The sequence below is a fragment of the Marmota flaviventris genome, chromosome 13 (genome assembly GCF_047511675.1).
Source record: "Marmota flaviventris isolate mMarFla1 chromosome 13, mMarFla1.hap1, whole genome shotgun sequence".
Classification (NCBI taxonomy): domain Eukaryota; kingdom Metazoa; phylum Chordata; class Mammalia; order Rodentia; family Sciuridae; genus Marmota; species Marmota flaviventris.
Window position 1 is genome coordinate 23,425,851 of NC_092510.1, and position 24,780 is coordinate 23,450,630.

General features: G+C 39.2%; 1 long non-coding RNA gene across 1 annotated transcript in view; it reads right to left on the minus strand.

The window, feature by feature from the left end:
- LOC114081378 (uncharacterized) overlaps nucleotides 1-24,780 on the minus strand; it is a 118,181-nt gene that overhangs the window by 43,798 nt on the left and 49,603 nt on the right. The window contains exon 2 of the long non-coding RNA XR_011704083.1: nucleotides 2,306-2,412. This is a non-coding gene — a long non-coding RNA (uncharacterized lncRNA). The remainder of the gene's footprint in view (nucleotides 1-2,305; nucleotides 2,413-24,780) is intronic.

The following is a 24,780-nucleotide window of genomic DNA, read 5'->3' on the forward strand; positions in this document are numbered from 1 at the left end:
GTTGCTAAGCCAGAGTGCCAGACATCAGTCTAGATTCCTTTCTCTCCCTCACCCTCTAGGTTCCAACTTTCAATGTGACTTATAAGTAATCACACCTGAATATATTTTGGATCACTCCAGACCCGCCTCTACTTCCTTAGTTCAGTGAAGTCTTTTAAAAACTGGCTAATTTGCCTTCAGTCTTACCCCCTTTGAAATCCATTCACCAAACAACTACATGAATAATACTTCCAAAACAGACTTGATCATGCTAAGCCTCAATTTAAAGTCCTCCAGGAGTCCCCATAATCTTCCAGATAAAAATACTTAACAAAACTCTTCATTATCTGACCACTGATTTCACTTTCTACTTCACTTACACTATTACTCCAAATCCTTCCAGATCTGTATGCTCTCTCTTGATTCTAAAACTTGCACCAGGCTGTCCTCATAGTCTGAAATCTCTTTTCTGGTTGTCTCTCCTCTCCTTCCTTTTACTTGAACACTTATTAGTCTTTGGAGGGCTAAACCTAGGTGTTGCTCCAAAGAGTTTTATGTAATACCCTTACTCCTATTATAAGCTAAGTCCCTCATTTGTAATTCTATCATTGTACCTATCAATCTGTACTTATCTAACTGGGAGATTATAACTGAAAGCAGAGAATATGTCTATTCATTCCCAAATTTCCAGTGTTTAGCATAATATCTGGCACATACTAGTTCTTAATAAATATTTCACCAGTAAAAAAATAAATAAAACATTTCACTCCTAAGCATACAGTCTGACAGTAATATGGGTCAGTGTTTCAAGAGGAAATTAATTGGAGCCCAAAAGAAAAGATACAACAGGTATTAATGATTTAAGTCAGAAAAGTGGGTATAGAAATGGACAAAAAGAAGCTAGAGGAGAAATATAGATAAAACAGCATAATTGGTGATTGGATGTTGCAGATGAGGAAACAATTATGGTACAAAATGACTCCTGGATTTCTGACTTGGGTACCAGGATAATCAATTTTCCCCCAATACTGACTTGCCTTTACCTCATCCAGGGGCCCCTGATATCGGGCCACATCCCCAGTCCTTTGTTTGTTTGTTTGTTTTTTGAGACAGGGTCTCACCAAGTTGCTCAGGGCCTTGCTAAGCTGCTGAGGCTGGCCTCAAATTTGCAATCATCCTGCCTCAGCCTGCCAAATTGCTGGGATTACAGGCATAATAGCTGAACTAAGATACAGAATATAGGTGGAGGAGTATGTTGGATAAGGGGCATAAAGATGATGAGTTTTAATGACTTTGTTCAGGTTTTATTGAGTGTGAGCTGCCTAAAGGAAGTCCAGGGGACTTTCTGGACATCAGTTTAAGGAATACAGAAAGAAGTAAAAACCATAAATAAGATGTCCCAAGGAGAAAAGTTGACATAAGAGGGTGGTCAAATATGGTGTTCTGAGGAGGACACTAACTTTGCTACAGATTGTGTGCGATCTCTTCTTTTTGCCCCTCCAGATCCTTTCCCACCCCATTCCAGAAGATGGGTCTCTCTCTCTCTCTCCATATATATATGTGTGTGTGTGTGTGTGTGTGTGTGTGTGTGTGTACATACACACACATATATATATAAAATCACTAATTGTACCAGTGGGCTTCCTCACCCTCCTGTTTTGCTTGGGTTTAGTTCATGTTTAGTTCAGCAGTAGATAACAGAGAAGAGTGAAGCCAGATATTTATTCTCCATGTCACTCCTTGCTCCATCCCTCCACCAAATGTCACAGCAATTGTCAGGGAGCCTTCTTCATAGAGCTATGGCTTCAGGTGCCAGTAACTGCCTGCTCCCTCCAACCTGCACCCCAGTGTTACTAGCCGGAGGCATTGTCACTGTCCCAGCCCTTCCTGCTTTTCCTAAACTTTGTAAACAGCCCTGTTACTAAAATATCCTCAATTACTCAGTTTGAAATGCCATCAGTTTCCTAAAGAGATTCTGAGTGAAGCACAAGACCTCCCAGGAAAGAAAAGATTGGCTAACAAATCTGATAAACTAACTCTATCAAGTGCCTTAGTAGACTACCTTTCTCAAATAAACGGATTTCTCCTAAAATTAAAGGAACAATCTTGATGGGAGAGATTTCAGGTACTTAGGTGACCGTTAGCAATAATGACTGCAATAGAAAATTAATTTGGAATCCAATTAAATTCCAGTGAGACATTTTCCAAAGGGTTAATAAGTAACTGTATACATGGGTTACTTGTAGGTGGCATGATCTCATATTATAATGAACTTTGTAAGATTTACTAATGGCCTAGGTTACAATGACAATAAATTCTACTTAACTCAGGTAGTTGTTGTTATAGTTGTTACAAACCCCTCAATATCCTCATGTTGTCAACTTGCTTGGAGAAAGTGGCTCAATTGGTTTTGTCTGACATAGCCAATCAATCCTGTAAGAATGGAGGAAAAAATTAGTGGGGACCACTCAAAAACTATTAAAATGCCAATACGGTTAGGAAGAGACCTATTCATAATGCAAATATGAAGGACTTTTACTGTTGATACTCAGGCCATAAGAAAGTGTGAGTTAGGCTATTACAACTTTGCATTAACTTGTCAATAAGAAAAAAAATATATAGCAGCTGTGGGATGTGTCCCTGCTATCTCAATTCCAAATTATATTGATATATTGTATGAATGTACAAATATGTAACAATGAATCCCTCTGTAACATATAATTATAATGCTGCAATAACAAATATAAATCAGAGAAAACTCCCAAAGTTTGTTTGTAAGGAAATAACCTTAGAGTTTATCACTTCTAACTTTCCTCTCAACTCACTAATTTCTTGTAGAAGATTCCTCAAAAAGTCACTTGTTCAATGGACATAAATTGAGAACCTGTTCCACAAGCACCACTTAACTTCAAAGACGAAAGCACTTTCACTGCTCTTTCCAAGGAACTCATCCCACATCTGTCCTTGATAGCTGACTTCAGGACAAAGGTCACTATTATAAAGTTCTCTTGAATGAAAATCTGCCTCTACATGACTTTCAGAAAACATTGTTCTGCCTTTAAATATTTTTAGGGAATGATTATGCTTTTGTGCTGTCCACTCTGGCCCCAAGTTTCTTTTAAGCGAGATATATCAAGTTTGCTGTTACTCCTCATGTGGCTTAGTGACCAGACCATTCAGGACCCTGGTCACATTCCTGTATGCACTCTGAAGTTTGTCAAAACCCCTCTTAAATTGAAAAGCCCAAACTGGAAAATATATCCCATATGTTTCCTGAACCTGGACACTCTGCTATCGAAGGACCTGGACACTGCTTTCACTCACGCAGCTACAATTAATTACTTAGCCTTTTGAGAACACCTCGCTCATTTTGTTAAATGAATATAGTTTTGCATTTAACCCAAGTTTTTCTGATCGATGATGATGTAATCCTGGACAAGTTGCTTCACATTTCTGAACCGTAACTTCATCTATGAACAGAGATAATCATTACTTCTTTATGGATTTTGTGTGTGTGTGTGTGTGTGTGTGTGTGAGAGAGAGAGAGAGAGAGAGAGAGAGAGAGAGAGAGAGAGAGAAATGCATGATGTAGGTAAAGACTTAGCTCAGTAACTACTCAGAAATTGTTCACAGATGTCCTTACTTTTACTTTCACAGATATATCTTTTTTTTCCACATAAATGGACACCAAACACAGAATCATGAATTCTGCATTTAACTGATTTTCTCCCTGAAATTTAAGATTTCACATTTACTATTGTAGCAGTTCATGTGCTTTTATCTTATCCTGCCAGTTGATTGAAATTTTCTGTAAATTTTCATCCTATTTTAGATCAACTGTAGATTTGATACAGCTAACCTTTGATACACCTTATCCAAGATATTGATGATGCTGTGATTAGAGAAGAATCAAGGACAAAGCCACTCACTGGGACCTTCATCAAGGTTTATCTATTTCCACTTTTCATCGGTTGTTTAATGAGTTGTGAATGGAGCTTACTGCATTGACATCTTACACACATTGCTTCATCTTTCCACAAGAACATCCTAAGAGAAAAACCAGAGTGATAAATTTGTCTCTGGCATTCCCCAGTTCTGTCTGCCTGGTAACTCCTCAAATAAGAAATGATACTTGCTACATTTTAATTAATGTATATTCATTGTTGATGATTATTTTCTAATTATCTGTAAATTACCTAACAATCCACAAATGTTTTTCCTCGCCTCCTTCTTTGTGATAAATAAACTAATGTCCTCCCCCACATGCACATGTACTAATTCTAGAACCTGTGAATTTCTTACCTTATGTGGTAAAGGGACTTTACAGATGAGATTAATGGTATGGAGTTTGAGATGACAGTATACTGTATATCCAGGTGGGCCCAATCTAGTCACACGAGTTCTTAAAAGCAAAAAACCTTCCCCAGGTGTGTCAGAGGTAGATCAAGCTTTCTTAGAGAGCCAAAGTGTTACTGATATAAAGATGGAGGAAGGAAGCCAAACACACTGGCCGGCACCTGTAATCCCAGCCACTTCGGAGGCTGAGACACAAGGATCATGAGTTTGAGGCCAGCCCGGATAACTTAGTGAGACTCTGTCTCAAAATTAAAAATTGAAAGAAAAAAAAAGTAGGAAGGAATCATAAAGCAAAAAAAGAGTGCAGCCTTTAGAAGCTAGAAAAGACAGAGAGCAGATTCCCCACCTCTACCATACTCCACAGTCTCCAAGGTGTATTGCTAACACCTTGATTTTAGCTCAGTGAGATCTATGTTGTACTTCTGACCTTCAAAACGCTAAGAAGATAAATTTGCTTTAAACCACTAAGTGTCTGGTAATTTGTTAAAGCTTCCATAGGAAACTAATACCTTCTCATCGCTGTCTTCCTCCTCTTTTGTAAATTTATACTAACATAGGTTTTTCTTCAAATTCATTTTTGGTCTTGGGGCTTAATTTGCCAAGACATAGGAAACTAGTATAAGTCTGGTGAATTTCAGGAGATCATCAATCTCCCAATAACAATTATCTTCATTAATGTAGGTTGCAATGAAATATCTCCAAAGCAAAACTTTGCTAGACTTGCCCTGATTATTTTAATGACAAAACTGTATTTATTTTTCAAAATCTGAAATTCATCCAGTCTCTACTCCATTACACTGCTGATGTAATTCAATAAAATCCTACAGTTTCATTAAATATACTAATAACATTATTGCAGTTATTGTAGAAGCTACATTTGTGAACCAGAGCCCACTCTCTCACATACCCATTTTGTGACTTTTAATAGTCACTTTCATTTCTTAGTGCTTCAGTTTTCATACCTAGAAAAATAAGAATTTTTTTTTTTTTGAGCTAGGGTCAGCTATGTTGTCCAGACTTGCCTCAAATTTGCAATCCTCCTGCTTCAGCCTCCTGAGTAGCTGGGATTACAGACACATGCCACTACTCCCTGATAAATAAGGACATTTGATAAAAATAATCTGTATCTAAAGTCTCTTTATTCCTCTAAATTGCTGTGTTCAATCATAGTACAGACCAAGAAAAAAATTGTTTCCTTGCAAAAGGAGAAACTGATTGAAATATAGTTCTGAAGTCCTACATGCATGCCAGCCCCTCTACATGAAATGCATTTTCTTTCTCCTTTATTTCCTTTTACCACTTATATCCCCAGCTAGTAAAATCCTACTCTGCTTTCAAGTCCTAAATCAAATGCCACTTCTCATGAAAACTCCCTTGATCACAGCATCAGGAGTTAATCTTGCTCTTGTCTGAAATACTACAGCACTCATTGCCTGTAGGCTTAGCACAGACAGTTATTATTATTTTTTTGTTATTGTTGCAATGTCTTGCCACTCCAACCAGATTGCAGCTCCCTGAAGATTGGGACCATGTTCCTTGTTATTTGCCAATAGCAAGTGTTCAGTAAATATCCTGCCTTTCCTCCTATTATAAAGGAAGTGGTGTTCTACTCCTACCTAAAGCCCACCTCTTGACTTCTAATTCCTTCTTCTCCTGCCTCTCACAGACTCAATGACATCCATTATCCTCCATCGCTCCTTCTCCTTTAACTTCAACTTCTCTTCCAGCCTGTCCATTGGCTCGCTATATCTCATTTTAAAAAATTCTATCATCTATCTGTCTGTCCTACATCCAACTCGAGCTACATGATTGGACCTGAAAAATTTCATGAAGGAGTTGAGTTGTTCCCATCTACAGCCTCCACTTCACCTATGCTATTCATGATTCTGCCCACTTCAGTCTGGTTTCCAAGGTTACCAGTGCTGTCCAGGTCACCATCGCCAATGGATATCTACTATGCTTACGTTCTAAGCAGCAGATTCTGCTATTGACCATAACTTCCTCCTTGAAACACTCTCGCCCTTTGCCTTCCACTGGATGTTCCTTTAGTCTCCTGTATCAGTTCACTCTCTGTTATTCACCACTGAAATATTTCCCTTCCTTAGAATTATATCTTGGACCCCCTCCCTCAATTTCTCCATGTATTGATCAGCTTTTTGTTTTTGTGACCAAAATATCTGCGCGGGGGGCGGGGGGTGGACTACTTAGAGGAGGAAAAGTTTATTTTGGGCTCACAGTTTCAGAGGTTCAGTCCATGGTTGGCCAACTCCATTGCTTTCAGCCAGAGAGCATCATGATAGAAGGGCATGGTAGAGTCAAAGTGCTTACCTCATGGTACCTGGGAAGCAGAAAGGGAGTGAGGAACCAGGGAGAATATAAACAAAGAGAGACAGGAAGAGGCCAGGGTCCCGAAACTCCTGCAAGAACGAGCACAGCACCTCTGACTTGACTTTCTCCACTAGGTCCCACCTCCTAAAGGTTGGAGCACCTTTGAAGAACACCAGGGGTTCGCCACCAAACCCCTAACACTTAGGTCTTTGGGGGACATTCCGGATCTAAACTATAGCACCATTTTAAATATATGATCAACATAAGACAGTATGTGATAGTATGTGAACTAAGTCCTGTGTGTGTTTTACATTTAAGGACTACCTCAATCCAGACTAGCCCCATTTCAAGAACTTGGTACCTGTTTGTATCTAGTGATTACCTTATAAGATAGAGCAGGTCTAGACACTGGTCTAATAGCACATACTGTTCTCCTACCCTCTTCTCTAGTTCCTACCTCATGATATCACCAGATAATAGGTACTCTCCCTCATAAATCAGGAAGTCCTTTCATAATCCCCCAAAGCAGAGAAAGTGCCCCTTGTTCCATGTCCCTAAAGCATCTTGAATGTCTATCATAATACCCACCACACACATAATTATTTCTTCATCCTGCTATCAGCTCCATGAGCAAAGTGTCTGCCTTGTCCAGAGCTACATCTAACCTAACACCTAGCACGTGAAAGTTCTTCAAGATGTATTTGATTAAATAAATTTAAGGCAACTTCCAGGATAATTAAAAACAGTTCTTTACATTGCTATTTCCATCATAAAATTTCTTAACAGTCATAACCTAATTAATGGGATTTTACCATAGTGCTCAGTACTAGGGATCATGTTGCATAGCACAGACCACAGAGGTAGGACCTCATGGCAGTGTTATGAGACATAGCACATACCTGTTGCTGCTGCTATTGACTGGTGCATTCTTGCACATGTAGCATTGTTTGTTACAAAATTCAAAATGTACAGAAGTGAAGACAAAGTCTTTCTTAGCTGGGTACAGTGGCACATTCTTGTAATCCCAGAGATTTGGGAGACTGGGGCAGGAGGATTGCAAGTTTGAGGCTAGCCTCAGCAACTTAGAGAGTCCCTGTGTCAAAAAAAAGGGGGTGGGCCTAAAGACATAGGTCAGTGGTAAAGTACCTCTGAGTTCAATCCCTAGTTCTCCACCACAAAAAAAAAAAAAAAAAAAAAGTCTCTCTTCATCCCTATTTCTAAGTTATTCCCTCCCTAAAGACAACTATTACTGGTTTCTCATTTTTATTTCTCCCACCTTCTTCTCATGGATAAAAATCATCTCACAGGCTAACATTTTTCAGTTTTCTCAATAATGTGAAGAATGAAAAAACCAATAATCCTTCCTTAGGAGACACCCTGTAGACTATTGTCTGCTCTCAGGCATGCTCTAGAGAATTCATATATTTCTGTACTTTAATTAAAATGAGGAAGCAGTAGAATTTAGAATTGGAATTCTTTCAGCCAAACAATTATCCTTACCTGGGGTATTTTCCACTTAGATATTATTAATCAGTAATTGGCATAATAAAGTTCTTTATACTTATGTATCATTGGCTATGTAAGAAGTATTAAATACCCAAATCCATCCTTTTATATGAAGTCTAGGTGTTGGTATCATTGTGTCTATTTTTTAGACAGGAAATTTCAATGCAAAATACTTTGACCAAGGGCAAAAAGATAGCAAATATTTTCAGAGCTATAGCCTCTGTTTTTGTTTTGTTTTTGTTACTGTAGATTAAACCCAGGGGTGCTTTACCACTAAACCACATTCTAAGCCCTTTTCATTTTTTCTTTAGAGATTTTTAAATTTAGACACAGGGTCTAAGTTGCTTAGGGCCTCACTAAATTGCTGAGGCTGGCCTTGAACTTTCAATCCTCCTGCCTCGGTCTCCTGAGTTGCTGGGATTCCAGGTGTGTGCCACTGTGCCCAGCGATCACTGATTTTTATTTTCATTCCATGGTAATATCCTCAGCTCTCTAGAGAGAACAAAGCCTCAGCAGACCCTACAAAACAGAAGAGGAGCCATAAACCAAAAGATGTTTGGGACCCATCTGCCTAAATCCTTCCTCTTCCCTATCTTTGATCACTCTGGCTGTAAAATAGAACCATAATTAGTTTGGGCTTCTTTTATTATCACAAAGTACAGATATGAAATTTTAATATCTATTAAAGTTTCATTAAAAAATTTGTTTCAAACCCTTCAAATGTTGCTGTTTGAATGACTCATTTTTATAAGCATTTTTAAAAAGTAAGTTAGCATTACGAATTAAAAACCTAAACACCACCCATTTAAGGGACTAACTTAGGAATATTACCTCCTTGAATATCTCTTAAGGGAATAATTTCAAGCATAAAGATATTCATCACGGTGTTATTTATAACAGCAAATAATTGGCATACTCCAAAAAGGCAAAGTAATGGTAAAATAGTAATTTAAAATAATAATAGTAAGATTGTGTGCTACTTTGTAACAAAGCTGATTATATATAAAGCAAAGAAAATTAGGACACAAAATTATGCATATAATATAAGATCAAAAGAAAATATTTATTTATTTATTCATGGTACTGGGGACAGAACCTAGGGGCAATTTACCACTAAGCTACATCCCCAGCTTTTTTCATTTTTTTTTTAGACAAAGTCTTGCTAAATTGCCCAGATTGGCCTCAAACTTGCAATCCTCCTGCCTCAGCCTCCCAAGTCATGAGAATTATAGGCATGCACCCCCACACCCAGCAGGATATATAAATTTAAAAATCCTCTAGGTAATTAGACAATAAATGATATTTTCATTCTTTCTATATTAATTTAAATAGTGTGTTTTGGGACTGGGGATGTGGCTCAGTGGTAGAGTGGTTGCCTGGCATGTGTGAGGCCTTGGGTACAATCCCCAGTATGGGGGAGGGGAAAGCAATAGTGTATTTGAAGATGATAAGTCATGTAGGAAAAATGAAACTGAGAAAAGGAAAAGGAGTTAAGGATTGCAATTTTACAGAGGGTAATCAGGGAAGATATCATTGACAAAGTAATGGTAGAAAAGACTTGAACCAACTGAGGAGTACATAGGGTACCTTGGGCAGAGCTTTCCAAGCAGTGGGAACAGACAAGTGCGAAGGTCCTGAGGCAGGAACAAGCCAGTTTTGTTCAAGAAACAAAGGGAAGCCAGTGTGGCTGAAATGGAGGACACAAAATGGAAAACACAAGGCAGAATCTCTGAGGGCTGAGGTGGCACTCACCTGTAATCCTAACGACTAGGGGTACTGAAACAAGAGGATCACAAGTTCAAGGCCATCCTCAGCAACCTAACAAGATCCTGTCTCAAAATTAAAAAATTAAAATTAAAAAAGGACTGGGGATGCACCACAATGGTAAAATTCCCCTTGGTTCAATTCCCAGTACCAAAAAAAAAAAAAGAAAAATGAATGAAAGAAAGAAAGAAGAAGGAAAGGAAGGGAGGGAGGGAAAAGCAAAGCTCAAGAAGAACAGGAAGGCAGGTCACGTTGTATGGTGCCTTGCTGGCCATGTGTGGTCTTTGGTAGTTCCTCTGAATAAGATGAGGAGCCTTTGAAGGTGGAGGATAGAGGAGTCAAGTGAGCTGATTTATGCTGTAACAGCCTCCTCTGGGAGGTTGATAGGGGCGAGGAGGCTGCTGCTGCAACCAGGCAACTAGAAATGATGATTAGACCAAGAAACTAATAGTAGAGGTAGTTAAGAATTAGCTGGGTTCTGGAATATTTTGAATGTTGAGCCAATAGGAATTCACAGCTTGTAAGATATCAGGAAAAATGTAGTCAGATTAATTCAACTGTGTTGGCAGGTTTCAAACTCATTTTGAACAATGACGTTCTACTGTACTTTTTGGTCCAAGTAATTAACTCAAAAAAGGAAATTCCAAGCTAGGCGTGTATTTATAATCCCAGCATTCAGGGAACTGAGGCAGGAGGATCCTGTGAGTGAGTCCTATACAAGCCTGGACACTACAGGAAAAAACCCTGTCTCAAAACAAAAGGAAAAAGAGAAAATTACGAAATGTCTGTTAGAATATATAAAAGAGACCCGATGTGATAGCGCATGCCTGTAATCCCAGCAGCTCTGGAGGATGAGAAAGGATCACGAGTTCAAAGCCAACCTCAGCAAAAGCGAGGTGCTAAGCAACTCAATGAGATCCTGTCTCTAAATAAAATACAAAATAGAGCTGGGGATGTGGCTCAGTGGTCAAGTGCCCCTGAGTTCAATCCCCATTACCCATCTCCCCCCAAGAAAAAGAATGTACAAAAGAATTTTGACCATAAATTACATGGGTGGGCATATCATGTTACAATATTCGAGGGACCCACTGAAGTTCATCCTCAGCCCTGTGGATTTTACTTATAATGAATTTTTATTAAAAACCTCTGCAATTATTTTCCTCTTTCCTTAGATTTTTTTTTTATTATTTAAAAGTCACAACAAAACTGCTAAGATGTAAAGGGCTCCCTTATAATCAGTTTGCAAAAATAGTAATGCCCCGCATCCAAATAGACCTTTAAGACCATCACAGGCCCTGTGACATGATGCACTCCTCCGTCCCCAGTGACCTCTGCTATGTGCACCACCCAATTAGAAGACTCCACCTTCCTCCCATCTTTTCCACCATTTAGCCTGCTGAGTGACTGCTGAGGCTGACAGGTAATGTTCGTTAGGTTTACTTCTCTGGTTGGTGTGATTCGATGCACAGAACTTTTTGAAAGAGAAAGTTTTCTCTACTCATGTTGATAGCAAATCACTCCCTGACTCACAATCAGCCAGAAAATCCAACCTACACTGTAAGACTTGAGAGATTCTCCCAGGCATATCTGCCAGGCAAATGAACAGTAGAAGTTAGAAATATTTAAATAGAGAAAGAAGAGCAGCAATCTTCATGAATTCTTCTAACTCTTGGCCGAAAGCTTGATTGTCAAAGGAGGCAAGACTTTTTCATCACCCTGAATGCTTATACTGTAGAGTTTTCTGCAAGTGTTTCTTTTTGTAATCTCTTCAACCTAGTGAGTCAGTAAGTACCTATATCCTACAAATTGCATCTATACTGTGAATGTTTGTATTGCCTACATATTCTCCTGTATTGTTCCTTAGTAATTTCTTATCTACAGTCCTTGAAGTAGAAATCAAATTCCTGACCTCCTGTAGGCAAGGATCTTATCATGCCTGTCTTTCTATCTCTTCCTAGACCTGTAAGAGTGAGGGTCAATAATTATCATTATTATGCTACTTATAGACATTAAGACACAACATAAAATGAATACTTTCACATGCACACAAACACACACAGGTAGCTGAACAAAGGGGTAAACTATAAAGTGCATAAAACACATATTTAGTTTCCTGTCCTCAAACTTCTGTGGAAAATTAACATATTATGGAGTGCTGTTTTTCAAATGTAAATAATTTATGGACCACTTTGAGGGAAAGATAGTCTCACAGACCTCTGAGGTCATCTAAATGATTTTTATTATAATGATATTCTTAATGTATATAGACTTAGCTAAAAAGAATGTTTGCATACAGACACCATGCAACAATACAACTAAAATGAACTTGTAGATCAACAAATGCAGGAAACTCATAAAATTCAAATGAACAATTTTAATTTAATGGGACAAATGCAGAATGGCCACCCCACCCCACAGGGTGAAATGTGGCGCTCACTGCCAATATGCAGATTCTTCGAGTTAATTTGCCAACTGTGTGCTTTGCAATGACTCAGTGCTTCCATGGTTTGTCTCTATTTAAATCACACAGAACCTTCCTTTTTACATCCTGTGATGAAGTCATTTGGCCTTTAGTTGGTGAGAACTCAACATTCTCATATCAACCGCTTGTGTATTCTCTCTTTTTAATCATTTGTCTATGACAAATAAAGGAGCTGTTATGTTTGATTATGAGGTGTCCCCACAGTTCCTGTGTTAATACAGGAATGTTCGGAGGTAAATTCATTAGACTGAGAGAGCTGGAATCTAATCAGTCCATCCTAGTTTGAATGGACTTACCAGGTGGTAACTATAGGTTGGTGGGCGTGACTGGAGGAGCTGGGTCATGGGGGTGGCGTGCCCTCCTCCTGTAGTCTCTCTCTTTTTCTCTTCTCTTCCTGGCCACCATGAGGCAAGCAGTGTTCCTCCACCTTGCCCTTCTGCCATGATGTTCTGCCTCACCTCCGTCTACATTGATGGAAACGACTGTCCATGGACTGAATCTCTACACCTGTGAGCCAAAGTCAACTTCTCCTCTTCTAAGTTGTTCTTGTCAGGCATTTTGGTCACTGTAACAAAAAGCTGACTAACACAATAGCACTCCCTGGCACCGACAAAAATCTTAACACAGACAAAAATGCAAGCCCTGTAAATAAGCGACAGCTCTCCGTTAAGCTGATCACCCAAATGAACCAAATATGTTGCTATTCACTTATTATTTGCCATCAAAATGAAAACACAAAATTAAATTCTTGTGGAGAACTTGAGGCCCCTTGAGAATATGACTACAGACTTTCAAGGATCTTCAAACCCTAATTTGAGAAATATGAGTGAAGTGTAAAAGGTCCTTGACTTAGAAAAGTCGGGATAAAAATTCCAGCCCTGACATTTATAGCAAGTGGGCCTAGAATGTTTACCTCATAAACCTGTTAGAAAGATTAAATAAAATCACAGTCATAAAATTTATTTGTGAGATAATCTTTACAGCAAGTTAGAAGATGGCTTAGTCAAATAACCTGGAAAACATAGTATGAGAGAAAGTGATGTCTAATGCTTGCTGTAGTTGCTATCCCAGGGAGCAGGAGCAAAGGGAGGAGGACATGGGTTGTGCAGTAATCATCATGGCTAGGAATATTCCAGCATTCCTTTGCCCAGTCAGGGTGTTTGAATTTAGAATACAATTAGAAAAATAACAGGGTGCAATTTTAACTTTAAACTACATGCTGAATTATTCTATTTTCAAAATAGAGCCAACCTTTGCCCTGCCCACAATTCTTATAAACAGAAAAAACAAAAAAAATTATTCCCAAAGACTATTTGGGGGGTTTGTTTTAGTATATAGTCTTATGTCCTGATTATGGTCATGTGTTAATGAAAGCATATTTGCTAAAACTAGTTGCCTGATTTGAAATGCAAAACTTTAGAAATGCAAACATGATTGCAAATATGTGAAGTACAGTGTCTTACACAGGTGGCCCTAATCGAGATGCAATCCTGCTGAAATTAATAAAACAAATTCTGAAATAGACCAAGAAGTAAAAGGTACAAAATGGTTAGTTGTTCTTAGTTTATTATCAAGATTAATCTTATTTTACCTATAAAAGATGACTGTAGGAAAAAATATCAAAAGCCTTCCCTGCTCTGTGTTCCTTCATTTTTCCCACTCAGCTATTTTGCAGTTGTCATTTCTTACTTCCAGGCTCTGTGCCTATTCTTAGACGTTCAATAGCACCAAATGTAAGCCACTTGGTGTTAGGCATGAATTAATGAACAGTAATCTCTTGTAGGCAGGGAGGGTCCAACAGGATGAGTGGTGGAGAGGGGTTTTGTGGTAACACTGCTGAGTGGAGTAAATGAACATGTTCTTTGGACACCAATTGGGAGAAGGTACCTCAGGGGTGTTAAATATTCTACCCACCATCACAGTCCTTGAAGAAGCAGCCACCTGAGCAGGAGAAAGGACCCCCTTGAGAGTGGGCAGAACAAACTCAATCAAGTGAACATAGTGTTTTTGGAAAATTAGTGAGGCAAGACTCAGAATTAAGAGCCCAAAAGTAAAAAGGGGATGTTTCACCTCAGACCCAACCAAATAAGAGAAAAACAATGGAGAATATAAAGAACAGAACCCAGTACAAACAAACATGGAAAACCCCTTAGCTATACCAATTTGCAGTGCCCCTGCTTTATTAGGGAGGAAAAACTAGAGGAACTCAGAAAAATCCCTCATACTATGGCTTATAAAAAGATGAGGGTATCCTGTTGCAGTGGTGTATGCCTATAATGCCAGCAGCTCAGGAGGCTGAGGCAGGAGGATCACAAGTTCAAAGCCAACTTCAGCAACTCAGCAAGGCCCTAAGCAACTCAGTAAGACCATGTCTCAAAATTTTAAAAATTTAAAAAGAGCTGGGGATGTGGTTCGGTCCTTATGTGCTCCTTGGTTAAATTCTCTCTCTCTCTCTCTCTCTCTCTCTCTCTCTCTCTCTCTCTCATTATATATACATAATGAGAGAGAGAGAGAGAGAGAGAGAGTGCAAACTCTGTATATTGGCTTTATCTTTAGAGTGTGGGCCCAGTTATAAGTGAATAAGTAAATCCTACAGTTCTTGTTATATACACATATCTGGAAATGTCCAACTTTGTCAGGATCCTGATTGCCAACATAGCCAAAATTGATAAGCAACACTTCTCTGGTCCATGTGCAAGCCTATTTTACATATGTAGCACTATTATTTTGTTTGACCAGAACCCATTCTTCCTTCCAAGAAAGAAACCCCCTTCTTGGAACTTCTCCTTGTGCTTCAGATGGAGAGAGCCACCATGTTATATATGACCCCAATCCCACTAAAGAGATCCTCCCCTGAGATTTATCTATCTGGAATTAAGGAATAAAATCAGTCCTTCTTTGATGTTTTAATGCACAGTAGGTGAATCTCAAGATCCACAAGGAGAATGACTCAGACAGCCAAGAGGAATAAAGATGTAGGCATAGAAGGAAGGAATCCCAGCAGGGTGTGGTAGGGCTTGCCTATAATCCCAGTGATTTGGGAAGCTAAAACAGGAGGATTGCAAATTCAAGGCCATTCTGAGCAACTCAGTGAGACCCTGTCTCAAAATAAAAAATAAAAAGGGCTGGAGATGTAGCTCAGTAGAACACCCCTGGGTTAAATCCCCAGTACTGCAAAGAGAGAGAGAGGGGGAATTCGGGTGGTAGAGTTCTGATTCCAGTTTTATTTTGTTTTATTGAATGTATGGCGGGGGGGGGGGGGGGCAGAAATGTAGCTCCATGGTAGAGAGTTTGCCTAGTATACATGAGGCCCTAAATTCAATCCCCAACACACACACACACACACACACACACACACACACACACACACAATTCCTGCTTCTTGTCTTTCACATAGATTGACTTTCAACCTCTCCTTCTATCACTTAAAATACCCCATGTGAATGTGGTAGTGCCACTAGTGACTCAGGAGGCTGAGGAAGAAGACTATAGTTTTGAGGCTGGCCTGGACAACTTAGCAAGACTGACTCTCTCTCTCTCTCTTTCTCTCTCTCGTAAGTTGGGGAGGGTAAAGACTGAGAATGGAGCTCAGTGGTAGTATACTCCTGGGTTCAATCCCCAGTTTTAAAAAAGATTCCAGGGCTGGGGCTGTAGCTTAGTGGTAGAGCACTTGCTTAGCACCTGTGAGACACTAGGTTCCATCCTTAGCACCACATTAAATAAACAAACAAATGAATAAATAAATAAAGGTGTTGTGTATAACTACAACTAAAAATATGTATTAAAAATCCTTAAAAAAGAAAAAAAAATCCAATATCCTCTCAATAAATTTCCTCCTTATTCCTAAAGACACTGAACCTGGCTATCTAGAAACAGCAATCAAGGCTATTATGAATAATAAAACACTATGCGGCTATTGTTTTACTCTTCAAAGGATGAACATGAAAATGTACCTTAGCTAATTAATAAACTAGAAGATGATTCCCAGTTCAGCTTTAACTAACCTTGATAGGTGGCTAACCATCAGTTTAGCCTCAAGGGTTAAAGCCAAATGAAAGCAGAAGGAAAAAAAAACAACTCAGTCTCCACATTGTTGGATTTCCACACTAATGAAAGGGCAATTGCTATAGGAGATAGTGGGAAACAGAGAGGATTTTCAAAGAGGTCCTCTATCTTTCATTCTTTTTTTTCTCTTATTATATTTTTAAAACTCCTTTGCTTCTGAACTCTTTGCTCCACAGGCAGTGCAGCTGGGGAAGCCATGGGTGGTCTCCTCCTCAATCCACCAAGATGACTCGCCTCCTGGTCATTGCCCCTAACTAAACAAGGTCCAAGGCTGGGAGAAATCAAAGGAGTTATTTTTACAAAAGAAGTGTTTTTTGCATGCTGTGCAGGGACATTATGGGATTGTCTGGCTGAAAGCTGGGATGTCTGAAACAACTGGCAGAAGGAATAGCGACCCAAGATCCCTAGGCTGGGCTCTTCCCCTGCCTTTCCTTCACTCCTGCCACCCACCGCCAGTCCCACACCCAACATGGTGGCAGAGATGTCAGTTGCTGTCTGGTTCAAAACGGCCTTGGAATCCCCCCTAAGTGTTCACAGTCAGGAAGTTCAAAGTTTTTGCTTGTTTGTTTGGTACTGCTTTTTCTTGAAGGAAATATTCAGTCGTCACAGCACCATCATCAACATCTCCCACCATGTCAGTGACTGGGAGATAAAGGGGACAGAGTCCCACAGAAGGTGGGATGAAGACTTGATCTGCTGAGCAACCTCTGCCTGGCATCCCCAGCTTGGCCAGGCCAAGGAAGAAAAAAAAAAAATCCCACAAGGAAAGGGTCTGGGAGGTGTAGGATTAGCGGTTATTTTTTAAAAAAATCTGAAATCTTCACATACACTTATCTTCCACACAGTCATCCTTCCCTCACCATCTCATTGTGGAAGAAGTGTAAATTAACTTATCATTTCCCCTTCTTCCTTTCCCATGTGATAAGACTGACCTGTTGTTAGCCAAATGCAATCTAGATGGTGAGAATCAACAATCACAGAAAGAAAGGCCCAGAGGAACCCTCCACAAATGAGTTGGCTCTCCTGTACCCTGAGGGGAAGGACCATGCCCAAACAGAGTAACTTCATTTAAGGTTATACAAGCTAGGCTACCTTTTCATAGTGCCATTGAGGATTATTATTTCTTCTTATTATTGAAAATACTTTTACTGCCAGGCAGGGAGTGTACCCAGTGGCTAGGGAGGCTGAGGCAGGAGGATCAAGAGTTCAAAGCCTCAGCCTCACCAACAGTGAAGCACTAACCAACTCAGCGAGACCCTGTCTCTAAATGAAATACAAAATAAGGCAGAAAATACTTTTGTTGAGGCTGCAGTTGTAGATCAGTGGTAGAGCACTTGCCCAGCATGTGTGAGGCGCTGGGTTCAGCACCATATAAAACAGACTCTAGTATGGCAATAAAACAATGGATGTGTAACCGATGTGATTCTGCAATCTGTATACAGGGTAAAAATGGGAGTTCATAACCCACTTGAATCAAAGTGTGAAATATGATATGTCAAGAACTATGTAATGTTTTGAACAACCAACAATAAAAATTTAAAAAAAAATTAAACATACATTCTTTCAAAAAATAAAAAATAAAATAAAATAAAGGTATTTTTTTAAAAAGAAAATACTTTTGCTGATATGTAAGCCAGAGAAGCCACTTGTGATCCCAGCAACTCAAGAGGCTGAAGTAGGAGGATTACAAAGTTCAAGGCCAGCCTTAGCAATTTACCAAGACCCTCAGCAACTTATGAAGACCCTGTCTCAAGTTTTTAAAAAATAACTAAAAGGGCTGGGGGTGTAGCTCAATGTAAAGCACACCTGGGTTCAATTCCTAGTACCAAAAAATAAAAGTGAAAGTGTTGGTACCTGAATTGTTTTCAGATCTACTGTTTATTATTTTTCATTGTTCTTAAGACTTTAATCAAAGATTTCACAGCACTTGGGCAGAATCTTTGTGGATGTGTTTTGCAAAAGGGCTTTCATTTATGTTAACAGTGATTTCTGTTAAAGAAAACCAGAGCTGGAGAGTAGTTTGAGTAGTAAAAAACAGATTTTATTCAGGAAATACTGCAGTAGGGTTAAAGAAACATCGGTATAAAATTGGTTTGATTCCAAAAAGATCAAGGACAAATGGAGATTTATCACTAAAGATAGGCTTGAAGGTGGATGGGTAGAATATTACCAAGAGGGGGCTTCAGGGCTTCATGCACTCAGGCTGAAGGCGACCAAGGTGATCTGATACTAAGGGCAAAGGATGGGATGTGATCACAGACCCAAGGGTTTTCAAATATTGAGGATGGCGATTCTCTCTTAACTGACGTAACAGGATTCTTGTTAAAACTGGGTGATGCAGGCCCACACTGAAGTCCAAGGTCAAAGCCTCATGGCTTCAAGGAGCCTGAACCAAGTTTGGTCAAGAAGAGAGTCCTTGTCACTTTTATCATCCAGATTTATACAGCCAGATGAATGATATCACCTTGAGAGCAGTCTCTAGAGGAGAAGGGACTAATGCTGAGATTGTTTAATGTATTTTGGGGTCCTCCATAAGCACTGCCTACAGAAGAAGTCTGTGTTTTGGAGCAAACCAGATCTAGGTTTTAACTCTTGCCTTGACATTTATTTGCTATCTAATCTGATAATTAATTCCTCAGCCTGTTCCATCATCCACAAAATGGGGTTACTAATACCTACCTGTCAGGATTATTGAGAGATTTAAATAAGACAGTGATGTGAAGCATTTTGTATAACATATGGAACACAAATAGGCTAAATAAATAGTTATTCTAAAGACTGTCTCTGACTTGTCAGTGTTCTCTTAAGTATCTCCATTGGTACAATCTTGGTTTTCTTTTTGTATTGGGAATTGAACCCAGTGTAAACCTATCCACTGAGCAACATCCCTGGCCCTTTTTATTTTTTATTTTGAGAAAAGGTCTCACTAAATTGCTCAGGCTGGCCTCAAACTTGCAATTCTCCTACCTCAGCCTCCAGAGTTGCTGGGATTACAGGCATACACTAAACACACCCAACTAATGAAGTTTACCTCCTACCTAATGAGGCTACATTCTGTTGTATTACCTGGGAATTGGTTCTGAAGAAATGGCCAAAAAGCATTTCCGAAAGTGGTTTCCATGACTTTCATGATGATTGCCAGCTTCTCCTTCAAGTCTCCACAGCTTTACCATCCGCTGCTCTTCTATCCCATGTATACTCTCAGCTCCAGCATCAATGTCAACCAAGGCTGCTTGGCTCACCATCCAGGTGGAGCCTTAACATTTAGTCACCTTCCTGAATTTGGTTCCTGGTGACATACTTATAAGGGCTGGGACTCTTGAATCACTCTGCTGACCTGGTGCCCAAACATTATACATGTCACCTTCTTAGGAAACACTCTTACCCACAGCTTCCAATATTGTCCCAGTTTATTCAACTGGATCCTTCCCAAAGCCCCAGTTCTGCCAAATTCCTTGCCAAGCCCTCTCTGTTCCCCCAGCTCTCCCTTGGCATGCCAATTTTCCTGCCATATGAACTAGGTGCTGCAGCACAGGGTGAGAATCCCTCGAAGGAAATTTAGTCAAATTCTTTCTTGGAAACAACAGAATAAAACACAAACTAGGTCCCACAGAAAAGTTATTTGTTAAAATATGTTTGGATTTGACAGAAGAGCAGAAAGATGGGACAACCAGGCTGAGTAAATGGGCAAGAATCAGAAAAATTAGCCAGGCATGATAGTACACGCCTATAATCCTAGAGCCTCAGGAGGCTGAGGTAGGAAGATCAAAAAGTGGAGGCCAGTCTCAGCAACTGAGTGAGACCCTGTCTCAAAACAGAAAGGGCTTGGAATATAACTCAGTGGTCTAGCTATCTTGGGTTCAATCTCTAATACCAAAAAATAGAAAAGAGGGAGAGAGAGAGAGATAGAGGGAAGGAAGGAGAAAGAGAGAAAAAGAAAGAAAAAAAAAGTAGACATTAGTTAGAATCAAAATCAAGCCCAGCCCTTCTGGCAAGGACATTGTGGCCACCACCAAAGTTTAGATCTAATGGCTGAACTTAGCTGCTGGCACTGCAGACATATTACACATGGATTCCCCCTTCTGCCTGCTACTTTGCTGCACCAAAGACTGGGGTCAATCTGAAAGGTCTATCCTAGGTCACCTGCCAATGTCCTCCCTTTAAGAGAGCCTGGGAAAGTATTTGGCATTCTCAGATTTTACAATAGGTGGCCCAAAACCAAGTATGCACTGTAGGTAACCGGCTGTCCACAAGGACTCACATGCTGCTTCTGCTTTGAAGAGGACATCCATTCCAATATAGTAAGCTTTGGCTCACTGGAATTTTTAAAATTTGGAACACTTTCTTGGAAATCTTTAGAGGATGTTAAACCTTCAGACTCAGAAAGTTCACTTCTCTGTCTATAATTTGGGTAAAATGAGAAACAGACTAAGATTTCTTCAAAAATACATTAATTGCAGTTATTACTAATTAAAGTTATGTTTTGCTTAACAAAGGGATATGTTCTGAAAAATACATCATTAGGTGATTTTGTGGTTGTGCTAACATCACAGCACATAATTCACAAACCTAGGTGGTATGCATCTACACACCTAGGCTGTAAGATAATCTTATGGGATCACAATCAAATAGGTGGTCTGATGTTGACTAGAACATCATTAGTAGCATGTGACTATATTTCAAACATTTAGGAAAGTAACTAAATATTACCTGCATGCAGTGGCATACACTGTAAGCCCAGCAACTCAGGAGGCTGAGACAGGAGGATCAAGAATTTGAGACCAGCCTAATCAACTTAGTAATACCCTGTCTCAAAAAAAAAAAAAAAAAAAGTGGCGGGGGTGGGGGAGTGGTAAGGAGTAGCACAGTAGATAGAGCACTTACCTAGCATGCACAAGACCCTAACTTCAATTTCCAATACCACAAAAAGAAAAAAATAACCTAAAAGTTTAACAGAAGATGATTTAAAAATTATGGTATATTTGCTTAATGGCATATTATGTAGCCATTAAAATTATAATTATAATAAATAAATATATGTTTTGTAAAGCATGTAAAAGCATCTTTTTTTGGGGGGGGGGATTACTGGGTACTCTACCACTGAGCTATATTCTAAGCCCTTTTATTTTTTGAGAGAGGGTCTCCTTAAATTGTCCAGACTGTGAACTTGTGATCCTCCTGTCTCAGCATCCTGAGTTGCTGGGATTTCAGGCCTGTACTACCACACCCAGCCAAGTCACACTTTTTAGTGAGAGATTTTTCTTTTTTTTTTTTTTTTTTCTTTGTACCAGGGATTGAACACAGGAACACTTAACCACTGAACCATATCCCCAGTCCTTTCTATTTTTTTTATTTTGAGACAGGCTGGCTTTGAACTTGCCATCCTCCTAGAGCCATTGGGATTACAGGCATGCACTATCACACCAGGCTAGTGAGAGATTTTAACATGCCTTTTTCAGCACATGATGGAACATGCAAACTCTCAAACTAAGAAAAAATAAGCTAATCAGTATAAATATAGAAGATTTGAACAAGGTTCATAAACTTGGCACCACTGTCAAAAGGAACTCTCCCACCAGCATCTACAGAAAAACTTTTTAGGTGTACTTGGAACATTTACAAAGGTAACATCCACTGGACAGCAAAGTAAATGTCAGCAACTTCTACCAGGCTGAGAGATGAATCTGTTCTCTTGACATCATAGAGTTATGCTAACATATCATGATTAATAGACGTATAGATACCATTAGCAAAAATGATAACTAGAATTCAAAACTATTTGGAAGGTAAGCAATACAGTTCTAAATATCATATGTACAAAGGATAAATAATAGAAGAATTTGGAAATTTTCCAGAACTGGGTAATAAAGACTAAGTTATACTCTGTAAATTCTTTAGTTTTTTTGGTGGTACTAAGGATTAAATTCGGAGTTGCTGGCATTACAGGTGTGCACTACCACACTTGGCCCTTTAAGATGTTTTGTGCTACACTAATAGTTTACTAAACCAAAATAATCAGGTTTTTTTTTATATAAAATAACAGTAATTTTCTTATTCAAAGAAAGAGCTGGACATAACCAGGCAAAAATTATCAAGGTCAACTTTGATTCAATCCTAACCCCTTCAAAAACCAATTCTTTCACTGATTTTTTAAATAATATTTTTAGTTGTAGATGAACACAATACCTTTATTTTATTTACTTATTTTTATGTGGTGCTCAGGATCGAGCCCAGTGCCCCACATGTGCTAGGTAAGCACTCAACCACTAAGCCACAACCCCAGACACACTCACTGATTCATTAATTTGCTGAATTAAATGCTACACAATTTGAGCAAGGAAGTTAATCCAATGAAGAGGTCTAAATCCATTTTTAGTATGCATGTGTGCTAGTCAGCTTTCTACTGCTATGACAAAAACCTGAGCTAAATCAACCTGAAGGGAAGAAAGGTTTATTTTGAAACCTGGGGTTTCAGAAGTTTCAGTCCAAGGTTGCTTGGCCCTGTTGCTTTGGGCCTGTAGTATCACATCATGGCAGAAGGGTGTAACAGGGAGGCCTGTCAACCTCATGGCAGCCAGAAGCAGAGAGAAGAAGGGGCCAGGTCCCATTTGCCTTTCAAGGGCACACCCCCCAAAGACCTAACTTCCTTCCACTAGGCCCCACCGAATAAAAGTTCCCTCACCTCCTGATAGTTACAAAGGCTAACGACCAAGCCCTCAACACATGGGTCTCTGAGGAAATTCCTGATCCAAACTATAGCTGCATGTGACAGTGTTAATTCGGGATTATTAACCAGTCCTTTTCTGTTAGCAAAGAGAAAAAGAACTAACTAAATAAAGCCTTCTGATTGACAACACACAACAGAATAGGAAACGTCACCAAAGCAGATAAAACATGACAGATGAGGGGCTGTAACTGAAACAGACTCAAAGAGCATTAACTAACCCTCTCAGTAACCTACACCATAAGGAAAGTGTCCCTAGGTTAGGAATTTAGAGAGGAGACATTTGGTGTCTGTTCCAAGCTGCACATTTTCAGCAAAAAGAAGTCTGTTCTCCCATCAGAACCCCCAATTTGAGCTCCCCCACCTATTACTCTGTGTCCTTGGGTTAGCATTAAGAACATCTGATCTCTGTGAAAGATGGTGCATATCAAACATGATAATGAATTGTGAATGTGCTTCGTAAACTGTAAAGGGCTGCATAAGTGTAAATGATTATAGTGTCATAGCATTGTCCCAGATGAACACTTATTGAGGTCGCAGCATAAGCACAAACACTCTTGGAAGGCTTTTGAAGTAACCAACTTAGAAACTGAATAGTCTTCTCTTCATACAATACCACTTCCTTGTCCTATTTCAAGTTCCATCTTTTCTTTTAAATCAAATATCTTGGTACTGAAAATAACAGTGATGGTATATTGAGCATGTTATTACATGACAGACTCCCTGCTATGTACTTTACACATTTATTATGTGTACTTTACACATATACTAATCTTCAATTCTCGTAACCCTCCAAGGTAGAGATTTTCCAAGTTTCTTGGATGAGGACACTTGGAGAATTGTTAGCATTTAATTCTGGGGTGCAGGGGGAGGGAACCAGCATGAGAAGTACCAGGAAAAAGCCCCAATTGTAAAAAAGTGCCAGGATATAGAGTAGAGGGGCACACATGTGCATTTCATGAAGGTTCCCAGGGGTGACTCTGTCTTCTCTGATCTTTTGTGAGAAATTAATCTACTGGGGTTAATTTATTTGGTCACACTGCTAGTGAGTACAGACCAGGCATTCAAATCTGCTGGCAAAACTCATGCTTTTTCTGTTGCTAGTTTTTTTTTTTCCCCACTGTATCTCAATAATGTGTTATATAATATAAATACAAGTTTATTTCTTATACACAAGTAACAAGTGATCTTTGTAAAAAACTCATAATAGTACAACTCCATCTATAAAGCATTTTTGCCAAAAATATCTAACATTAATCTAATCAAAGACTTTACTTTTGATACAGTAAAAACAGGTAAGACAGAAACATGTTAAATGATACTATAGGGAAACAATCAGACAAACACAAAATATTGGATAATGTATAGGACAATTAACCTGGATTCTTCAAAACTCAATGTCAGGGGCTGGGGATGTAGCTCAGTGGTAGAGAACTTGCTTAGCATGTACAAAGCCCTGGGTTCAATCCCTGGGAAAATACAAATTATTCTTATAATAATTGGGAAATCTAAATATATAAGAGATGCCATATAGCTCTATGGGATTGTTGCTAATATTTTTGAGTCACCTAAGATA